The following is a 10,422-nucleotide window of genomic DNA, read 5'->3' on the forward strand; positions in this document are numbered from 1 at the left end:
CCCCGAGCCCCGGCCCCGTCCGGCGGTGCCGCGAGTCTCGGCCCTCACCCGACCCGGCCGCAAGCCCGCCCGCAGAACCGGCTCCGCCAGGCCCCGGAGCCTCCGCCCCGCTTCCTCCCGCCGGCCCCCCCTATCTGCGGCCCCAGCGCGGCCTGCGCGGGCGGATAAGGGCGGCGGGGCCGGGCCCCTCCCCGGGCCGCCATCACCTCAGCCGGCCCCGGGAGGAGCCAGCGCGGCCCGGCCCCGGGGGGACCTGCGGGAGGAGCCGCGCCCGGCCCCGCCGCCCCGCCCACGCACCGCCCCCTTCCCGCGGGCCGCGCTCTCATTGGCTCCCGTTGGGCGCCCGCCCGCTCCTATTGGATAGCTCACCCGTCAATCGTATTCAAGCCACGCCTCTTTCCGCCCTCACAGCAGGGGAGAGGCGCGCACCACGGGGGCGCGCCGCTGATTGGTCGATATGGCCGTCAATCAAAAACAAACCACGCCTTTCCCCTCTCGCAGCTTACTACGGGGGCGGTGCTACTAATGCCTCTTCGCTCCGATTGGCCGCGGGGCAGACAACCCGCCTTTCTATTGGCCGGCGCTGCTGTCAATCATTAGTTTAAAGATTAAAAAAATCCCCCACCCAACGCAGCGCCCCAGGCCTGGGCAGGGGGCGTGGCCGGGCGCGAGGGTGTCCCAAATCTGCCTGGCAACGGGGGGGGTCCCGCGGGGGGGGCGCGAGGGCAGGGGGGGCACAGGGGAGGGGAGGGGGTGAGAGGGGAGGACACGGAGGGGGAGGGGGGGGGGAGAGGGGCGGGAGGATGGGGGGGGGACGGGGAGTGAGGGGGGGGCGGGTCCCCCTGCGCGCGCAGCCCCCCCCGCCCCCCCTCCTGTCAGTGGCCACCTGAGGGAGCCGCCTCCCCTCCCCCCACGGCCCCAGTCCGGGCCGGGCCCCGCTGAGGAGGAGGAGGAGGCGGCTCTGAGGGGGCTCCGGACAGTGAGTGACACCCGCGCCTCGCCACCCGCCCCGGGGGGACGGGGACGAGGGGACACCCCCATACACACACCCCCCCTTCTCTCGGAGGGGAAATCGGGGGCTCGGGGCAGCGGCGGGCACGGAGCTGCGAGGGGAAGGGGGGGGCGTGAGGGGTACGGCCGTGAGGGGAGCGGGGAGCGGGCAGAGCCCGGCTGTGGCGAGCGGGGAACCCGTGAGGGACGCGGGGGAACCGGGCTGAGCCCCAGCGCCGGAGCGCCGGGGGGGTTCCACCGCGGATGAAAGTGCGGCCGGGTGTGTGTGAAGGGCCGGGGAGAACCGGAGCGGGCTAGAGGAGGGAGGGGAGGGGGAGATAATAATAATAATAATAAAAAAAAAAGCTAAAAGAAAAAGCCAAAAAAAAAAAAAAAAGAAAAAGGTTGGGAAGTCCGAGGGGAGGGTGGGCACGGGTGAGGGGGTGCCAGGGAGGAGCGGGAGTGCATCCTGGGAGTTGCCCGATAGGCACAGCCACCAGAGCATGTCAGCAAAGGCGGATTATTGGTGCCAGAGCCTTGGGAAGGCGGGGGAGGGGAGTGGGGGAGGGGACGGGCCACCACCGGGGCCACCGGGCCACGGCTCGGGGCTACCGAGGCCGCCCTGAGGGGAACCCCCCCCGCGCCGGGGCTGTGGGGACAGCGCGGGGCCCCCGAGCGCGGCCCGGCCCGCGGCGCTCCGGAAAGACGGGAAAGTTTGGGTTCGGGGCGGGGAGAGAGGAGCTGCGGGAAATGGAGGGGAAATGCGGGGAAAGTCAGGGGTGAGGGGGGAAAAGTGAGGGGTGAAGGGGGGAGAAGTGAGGGGTGAAGGGGGAAAGTGAGGGGTGAAGGGGAAAGGTGAGGGGTGAAGGGGGGAAAGTGAGGGGTGAAGGGGGAAAAGTGAGGGGTGAAGGGGGGAAAAGGTGAGGGGTGAAGGGGGAAAAGTGAGGGGTGAAGGGGGAAAGTGAGGGGTGAAGGGGGAAAAAGTGAGGGGTGAAGGGGGAAAGTGAGGGGTGAAGGGGGAAAAGTGAGGGGTGAAGGGGGAAAAGTGAGGGGTGCAGGGGGAAAAGTGAGGGGTGAAGGGGGGAAAAGTGAGGGGTGAGGGGGGAAAAGGGAGGGGGGAAGGGGGAAAAGTGAGGGGTGCAGGGGGAAAGGTGAGGGGTGAGGGGGAAAAGTGAGGGGTGAGGGGGGAAAAAGTGAGGGATGAGAGGGGAAAAAGGAAGGGGGGAAAAAGTGAGGGGTGAGAGCGGAAACGTGAGGGGGGAAAAAAGTGAGGGGGAAAAGTGAGGGGTGAGAGGGGAAAAAGTAAGGGGGTAAAAAGTGAGGGGTGAGAGGGGAAAATGAGGGGGTAAAAAGTGAGGGGTGAGAGGGGAAAATGAGGGGGTAAAAAGTGAGGGGTGAGAGGGGAAAAAGTAAGGGGGTAAAAAGTGAGGGGTGAGAGGGGAAAAAGTAAGGGGGTAAAAAGTGAGGGGTGAGAGGGGAAAGGTGAGAGGTTAAAAAGTGAGGGGTGAGAGGGGGAAAATGAAGAAGGAAAAAGTGAGGGGTGAGGGGGGAAAAAAAGTGAGGGGGAAAAGTGAGGGGTGAGAGGAAAAAAGTGAGGAGGAAAAGTGAGGGGTGAGGGGGGAAAAAGGGGTTTTGGGAAAAAGTGAGGGGTTTGGGATAAAAATGAGTTTTGGGGAAAGTGAAGGGTTTGAGGGAAAAGTGAGAGGTTTGGGAGGAAATGGAGTGCAGGAAATGCTGAGGGGTTTGGGGGGAAAAATGAAGGGTGCAGGAAAAAGTGAGAGGTTTGGGATAAAAAGGGGTTTAGGGAAAAAGTGAGGGGTTTGGGATAAAAATGAGTTTTGGGGAAAGTGAAGGGTTTGAGGGGAAAAGTGAGCGTTGAGGGGGAAAAAGTGAAGGGTGCAGGGAAAAGTGAGAAGTTTGGTATAAAAAGGGGTTTTGATAAAAGTGAGAGGTTCAGGGGAAAAAAGTGAGGGGAAAAGTGAGGGATGCAGGAAAAGTGAGGGATTTGGGAGGAACTGGGATGCAGGAAATACTGAGGGGTTGGGGGGAAAAGTGAGGAATTTGAGGGAAAAAAGTGAGGAGTTTGGGGGAAAAGTGAGGAATTTGAGGGGGAAGTGAAGGGTTTGGGGGGTAAAAGTGCAGGAAAAAGGGGTTTGAGCGTAAAGTGAGGGGTTTGGGATAAAAAGTGAGGGATGCAGGGATAAAAAGGAGTTTGGGAGAAAGCTGAAGGGTACAGGAAAAGCTGAGGGATTTGGGGAAAAACTGGAGATCTGCTGGAAAAGCTCAGGGGCTGCTGGAAAAGTTGAGGGTCTGAGGCAAAAGCTGAGGGGCTGCTGGAAAATCCAGGGGTTTGCCCCAAAACTTGAGGATTTGTTGGAAAAATTCGGGGTTCTGCTGGAAAATCCTGCCCCAAAATCCAGGGATTTTCGCCAGAACTCGAGGCTCTGCAGGAAATCCTGAGGGTTTGCCCCAAATCCTGGGATTCTGCTGGAAAACTCGAGGGTCTGAGTGAATCCTGAGGATTTGTGGGATAATCCAGGGATCTGTTGGAAAAATTGGGAGTCCCTCAAAGCTCCCAGAGTCTGCCCTGATGCTTGGGGATGTGCAGGAAAACCTGAGGATCTGCCCCAAAACCCCGGGATCCTCTGGGAATCCCCAGGGGCTGGGGCAGAACCCCAGGGATTGGTCCAGAACACCCAAATCCAGGGGTTTTCCCCAAAATCTGTGGGAAAATCGGGAATCTGTGGTAATTCCCAGGGATCTGTGTGAAATCCCAGGGCTCCATCCCAAATCCTGGGGATCCATCCCAAATCCTGGGGCTCCATCCCAAATCCCAGAGCTCCATCCCAAATCCCAGGGCTCCATCCCAAATCCCGGGGCTCCATCCCAAATCCCAGAGCTCCATCCCAAATCCTGGGGCTCCATCCCAAATCCTGGGGATCCATCCCAAATCCCAGAGCTCCATCCCAAATCCCAGAGCTCCATCCCAAATCCCAGGGCTCCATCCCAAATCCTGGGGCTCCATCCCAAATCCCAGGGCTCCATCCCAAATCCCAGGGCTCCATCCCAAATCCCAGAGCTCCATCCCAAATCCTGGGGCTCCATCCCAAATCCTGAGGCTCCATCCCAAATCCTGGGGCTCCATCCCAAATCCTGGGGCTCCATCCCAAATCCTGGGGCTCCATCCCAAATCCTGAGGCTCCATCCCAAATCCCAGAGCTCCATCCCAAATCCCAGAGCTCCATCCCAAATCCTGGGGCTCCATCCCAAATCCCAGAGCTCCATCCCAAATCCTGGGGCTCCATCCCAAATCCCAGAGCTCCATCCCAAATCCCAGGGCTCCATCCCAAATCCCAGAGCTCCATCCCAAATCCTGGGGCTCCATCCCAAATCCCAGGGCTCCATCCCAAATCCCAGGGCTCCATCCCAAATCCCAGAGCTCCATCCCAAATCCCAGAGCTCCATCCCAAATCCTGGGGGTCCATCCCAAATCCTGGGGCTCCATCCCAAATCCCAGAGCTCCATCCCAAATCCCAGAGCTCCATCCCAAATCCCAGGGCTCCATCCCAAATCCCGGGGCTCCATCCCAAATCCCAGGGCTCCATCCCAAATCCCAGGGCTCCATCCCAAATCCCAGAGCTCCATCCCAAATCCCAGAGCTCCATCCCAAATCCCAGAGCTCCATCCCAAATCCCAGAGCTCCATCCCAAATCCCAGAGCTCCATCCCAAATCCTGGGGCTCCATCCCAAATCCCAGAGCTCCATCCCAAATCCTGAGGCTCCATCCCAAATCCTGAGGCTCCATCCCAAATCCCAGAGCTCCATCCCAAATCCCAGAGCTCCATCCCAAATCCCAGGGCTCCATCCCAAATCCCAGAGCTCCATCCCAAATCCTGGGGCTCCATCCCAAATCCCAGAGCTCCATCCCAAATCCCAGAGCTCCATCCCAAATCCCAGAGCTCCATCCCAAATCCTGAGGCTCCATCCCAAATCCCAGAGCTCCATCCCAAATCCCAGAGCTCCATCCCAAATCCCAGAGCTCCATCCCAAATCCTGGGGCTCCATCCCAAATCCCAGAGCTCCATCCCAAATCCTGGGGCTCCATCCCAAATCCCAGAGCTCCATCCCAAATCCCAGGGCTCCATCCCAAATCCCAGAGCTCCATCCCAAATCCCAGAGCTCCATCCCAAATCCCAGAGCTCCATCCCAAATCCCAGAGCTCCATCCCAAATCCTGGGGCTCCATCCCAAATCCCAGAGCTCCATCCCAAATCCCAGAGCTCCATCCCAAATCCCAGAGCTCCATCCCAAATCCTGGGGCTCCATCCCAAATCCCAGAGCTCCATCCCAAATCCCAGAGCTCCATCCCAAATCCTGGGGCTCCATCCCAAATCCCAGAGCTCCATCCCAAATCCCAGAGCTCCATCCCAAATCCCAGAGCTCCATCCCAAATCCCAGAGCTCCATCCCAAATCCCAGAGCTCCATCCCAAATCCCAGAGCTCCATCCCAAATCCTGGGGCTCCATCCCAAATCCCGGGGCTCCATCCCAAATCCCAGAGCTCCATCCCAAATCCCAGAGCTCCATCCCAAATCCCGGGGCTCCATCCCAAATCCCAGAGCTCCATCCCAAATCCCAGAGCTCCATCCCAAATCCTGAGGCTCCATCCCAAATCCCAGAGCTCCATCCCAAATCCTGAGGCTCCATCCCAAATCCTGAGGCTCCATCCCAAATCCCAGAGCTCCATCCCAATTCCAGGGATTTTCCCAGAATCCGGGGCCGCATCCCTTGGGAATTTTGAATTCCAAGTGCCACCATCAGGAGCAGAAAATTCCCTTTAATTTCTCCCCATTTTCCCTTGGCCTCATCCCATTTTTTTGTGATTTTGAGAGGTTGGAAAAATCCAATTAATTCTGTGTTTTCCCTCCTCTTTCCCTGTTTTTGGGGAAAAATCCCATTTTAGGGTTTTTTTAGGGAAGCTGTTGGGAAAATCAGAGGATTTAGGAGGGATTAATTCCCAAATTTTGATCCAGGAGCGAATTCCCGATGGGAAAATAGGGAAAATTCAGTTTTAACTGGAATTTAAGGAAAAGTTAATTTGTTTTAACCAAAACTCCTTAAAAAGTTGGGAATTGGGATTTGCTGAGTCCAAAGCAGCGGGAAATGCCGAGGAAAAATGTGGAATATTCCAGTTTGGGAGAGGGAAATGGAGTTTTGGGAAGGAAAATGGAATTTGGGAAGGAAAATCCACATTTTGGGAAGGAAAATCCATATTTTTTTAGAGGAAAATGGAATTTTAGGAAGGAAAATCCCTGTTTTGAGCAAGCTTTTAAAATTTGGATTTGTCCAAAAAAAAAGCTTGGAAAAGAACTTTTTTTAGGAATTTCAGGACAAATCCCAACTCCAGGCCAGCCCTGTTGGATCTGTGTTTTTCCAGGGAATAAAACAGAGCTGAAATTCCCAGTTTTGTGCTCCAAAAAATCCCAGAATCCTTGGAAAATTCCCATTTCCTGCCGCCAGGAATTCCCGAGGGGATTGAAGGACCCGGCTTGTCCAGGTTGGGGCCGGAGCTGGGAAAATTTGGGATAAAATCCCCCAAATTCAGCCACTTTTCCTTGGGAATCTGCTTGGGATAAGGTTTTTTTGGGAATTCTCGATCCTGGTTTCCTCTGGATGGGCCAGAGGGGTTAAACCTCGGGCTGGAGACCCAAAATCCTGGGATTTGGGTGGGATTGGGATGGGATTTGGGTGTCCCTGAGCCTCGGGATCCTTTCCCATCCTGGGATTTCCAGCTGGAATTTGGGGAGTCCATGGAAAAGGAGGGGATTTATCCCTGGAATTGTGGATTTATCCCTGGAATTGTGGATTTATCCCTGGAATTTTGGATTTATCCCTGGAATTGTGGATTTATCCCTGGAATTGTGGATTTATCCCTGGAATTGTGGATTTATCCCTGGAATTGTGGATTTATCCCTGGAATTTTGGATTTATCCCTGTCCCTTCTCTGGGAATTCCTTCCCAAAATCCCACCTAAATTCCCCCTTTTCCACTGTAAACCCATTCCCTGACCCTGGAATTCTCTGGGAATTCCATTCCATTCCCAATCCCGCTTTTTCCCGAGGGACATCCCCAAAATCTTCCCTGGGAGCCTCTGGAATGAGCACTTGGAATACTGGGAGAAAACCAGGAAGGAATCCCAAAGGAATCTGGAAAACTTTGGGATCTCTCCCATCCCAGTTTTGGCCGATATCCCGGGAATTTTCCCAGTTTTAGGGCAGCATCCATGGGATTTTCCAAGTTTTGTGTTGATATCCATGGAATTTTCCCAGTTTGGAGCAGTATCCATTGGATTTGTCCAGGTTTTGGGGTGTTATCCGTCGGATTTTCCCACTTTTGGGATGGCATCCCTGGAATTTTCCCAAGTTTTGGTTGATATCCATGAAATTCTTCCAGCTTCCATGGAATTTTCCCAGTTTGGGGCGATATCCCTGGAATTTTTCCTGGTTTGGGATGGCATCCATGGAGTTTTTTCCAAGATTTCGCTGATATCCACAGAATTTTCCAGCTTTGGGATGTTATCCATTGGATTTGTCCAAGTTTTTGGTGATACCCTTTGGATTTTCCAGCTTTGGGATGAGATCCATGGAATTTTCATCGTTTTGGGATGGCAGCCGTTGGATTTTTCCAGCTTTTAGGGGTGATATCCATGGAATTTTCCCAGGAATATTTGGGATTCACGATCCTGCCCCGATTCCACCTTCCCAAATCTTCCAAATTCCGGGAATTTGGGGCTTTTAGGGATTTCTGTTTTGGACTGGGACAAGAGGAGTGCGAAGGAAAAATGGGAACGAGCTGGAAAAGCACAGCGGGGATCTGGGAATAATAATGAATAATAATTAGTAATTAATAATTACTAATTAATAATTAATAACACGGCTCCGAATCCCTTCTGCCGTTAATTTAGTGTTAAAATAATTGAAATTCGGGATTTTGGATCCGGTTCCGGCAAAACTTCCTTGGAAAAGTCTTTTCCCAAAACCTTGGGGATGCTGGGCGCTGAATTGGGGAAAATTTTCTGGGATTTTGGGGGAATCTGCCGGGATTTGGGGGGAATTTTCTGGGATTTTGGGGAGAATTTGCTGGGATTTGACAGGAATTTGCCGGGATTTGGGGAAAACTGCCAGGATTTAGTGGGAATTCGCTGGGATTTGGGGAGGAATTTTCTGGGATTTCGGGGGTTTGGGGGAATTTGCTGAGATTTGGGAAGAACTGCCGGGATTTAGGGAAAATCCGCCAGGATTTGGGGGGGGATCTGCTGGGATTTGGGGCCGTTCCCGGGGGTTTGGGGGCAGTTTCCTGGGATTTGGGGCAGTTTCCTGGGATTTGGGGGCAGTTTCCTGGGATTTGGGGCAGTTTCCTGGGATTTGGGGGCAGTTTCCTGGGATTTGGGGCCGTTCCCGGGGGTTTGGAGCCCGGGGCTGTCCCGGAGCGGCTCCCGCGGCGCTGCTTTGGCCGGGGGATGTTCGGGATCGGAGCCGCACTGGGCCCGGCCCTGCTGGGCCCTGTGTCCCTCTGTCTGTCCTCTCTGTGTGTCCCTCTGTGTGTCCCTCTGTGTCCCCTGTGTGTGTCCCGTGTCGCTCTGTCTGTCCTCTCTGTGTGTCCCTCTGTCTGTCCCTCTGTCTGTCCCCTCTCTGTCCCTGTCCCCGTCTCTGTCCCCTCCCTGTCCCCTCTCTGTCTCTGTCCCCTCTCTCTGCCCCTGTCCTCTCTCTCTGTCTCTGTCCCCTCTCTGTCCCCTGTCTGTCTCTGTCTCTGTCCCCTGTCTGTCTCTGTCGCTGTCCCCTCTCTCTGTCTCTGTCTCTGTCCCCTGTCTGTCTCTGTCTCTGTCCCCTCTCTCTGTCTCTGTCTCTGTCCCCTGTCTGTCTCTGTCTCTGTCCCCTTTCTCTGTCTCTGTCTCTGTCCCCTCTCTCTGTCTCTGTCCCCTCTCTCTGTCTCTGTCTCTGTCCCCTCTCTCTGTCTCTGTCCCCTCTCTCTGTCTCTGTCTCTGTCTCTGTCTCTGTCCCCTGTCTGTCTCTGTCTCTGTCCCCTGTCTGTCTCTGTCTCTGTCCCCTCTCTCTGTCTCTGTCTCTGTCCCCTCTCTCTGTCTCTGTCCCCTCTCTCTGTCTCCTCTCTCTGTCTCTGTCTCTGTCCCCTGTCTGTCTCTGTCTCTGTCCCCTCTCTCTGTCTCTGTCCCCTCTCTCTGTCTCTGTCTCTGTCCCCTCTCTCTGTCTCTGTCCCCTCTCTCTGTCTCTGTCTCTGTCCCCTCTCTCTGTCTCTGTCCCCTCTCTCTGTCCCCTCTCTCTGTCTCTGTTGCTGTCCCCTCTCTCTGTCCCCTCTCTCTGTCTCTGTCCCCTCTCTCTGTCTCTGTCTCTGTCGCTGTCCCCTCTCTCCACGTGGCCTCTCCCAGCGCGCCGCTGCCCGCGCGCCCCCCGCCCGCTGCTCCAGCCAATCAGCGCCCTCCTCACATCACCCGCGCGACCCCCGCGGCCAATGACGGCCCGCGACACAAACCCGGCTCCCCCCGCTCCGCGCCCGGAAGCGGCGGCGGCGGCGGCTCCGTGAGGGGCCCGGGGCCGCCGGGGAGCGCTCCCGGTTCCGTCCCCGCTCCGCGCCCGTTCCGCGCCTCGCCGTGCCCGTTCTGCGCCTGGCCGTGCCCCCGCCGTGCCCTCCGCCTGCCCCGCCGTCCCGCCGCCGCCGCCGCCGCCACCGCCGCGCCCTCCCCTCGCGGTCCCGGCGCCGTCCCCTCCGGCGGCCCCGCCGCCCCGCCCCGCGCATGCTCGGCCGGTGCCGCCGCCGCTCCATGTGTGAGGAGCGCGTTGTGGCCCCGGGATCCGGCGGCCCCGGGATCCGGCGGCCCCGGGGTCCGGCGGCGGAGCCCCGGCACGGCGGGCGGGCGGCGGGGCCGGCGGAGCGGAGCGGGCCCGGCGGGGCGGGCCCGGCGCGGAGGGAGCGGGGCGGAGCCCTGCGGCTTCTCCCGGTAAAAGTTCTCCCGGCGTTTATTGTCTCCGCTACCGGAGCCACGGAGCGGCCGGGAATCGGGGACGAGAGAGCTCGGCGTGCGGGGCAAGCGCCGGGGAAGCGGCGGCGTTTCCCGGCCGTGCGGGGACCCCGCAAAGTGCAATGTCCCGGCGGCCGGGGCCCCGGGAGCGCCCGGCCCGCGGCCCCGGCCCCGGCCCGGGACCCCCGGGCCCGCCCCGCCGGGACCCCCCGGTTCCGCCGCCCGCCCGGCGCCCCGGGCCGCCGCCGGCTTTTGTTTGGGAAAGTTGCTGCGGGTTTTCCGCCGGGCTGCTTCCTCTTCCTCCTCTTCCTCCTCCTTCTCCTCCTCCTCCTCTTCCTCCTCTTCCTCCGCCGCCGCCCCGAGCGCTCCGTGCCCGCTTCCCCCCGCGCTCCGTCCCCGA

At 58.0% G+C, this 10,422-nt stretch overlaps 1 long non-coding RNA gene across 1 annotated transcript; it reads right to left on the bottom strand.

Annotated features, from left to right (window-relative positions):
* Positions 1-5,810: 5,810 nt before the first annotated feature.
* LOC148182503 (uncharacterized) lies at positions 5,811-9,663 on the bottom strand. The gene is made up of 2 exons (XR_015774638.1): positions 9,536-9,663; positions 5,811-7,861 (listed from the first exon to the last, which is right to left on the bottom strand). It is a non-coding gene; the product is annotated as an uncharacterized LOC148182503 (long non-coding RNA).
* Between the last annotated feature and the right edge of the window lie 759 nt (positions 9,664-10,422).

The sequence above is a fragment of the Pseudopodoces humilis genome, chromosome 28 (assembly GCF_049639895.1).
Source record: "Pseudopodoces humilis isolate 2021_Gansu_Grassland_sample_001 chromosome 28, ASM4963989v1, whole genome shotgun sequence".
Classification (NCBI taxonomy): domain Eukaryota; kingdom Metazoa; phylum Chordata; class Aves; order Passeriformes; family Paridae; genus Pseudopodoces; species Pseudopodoces humilis.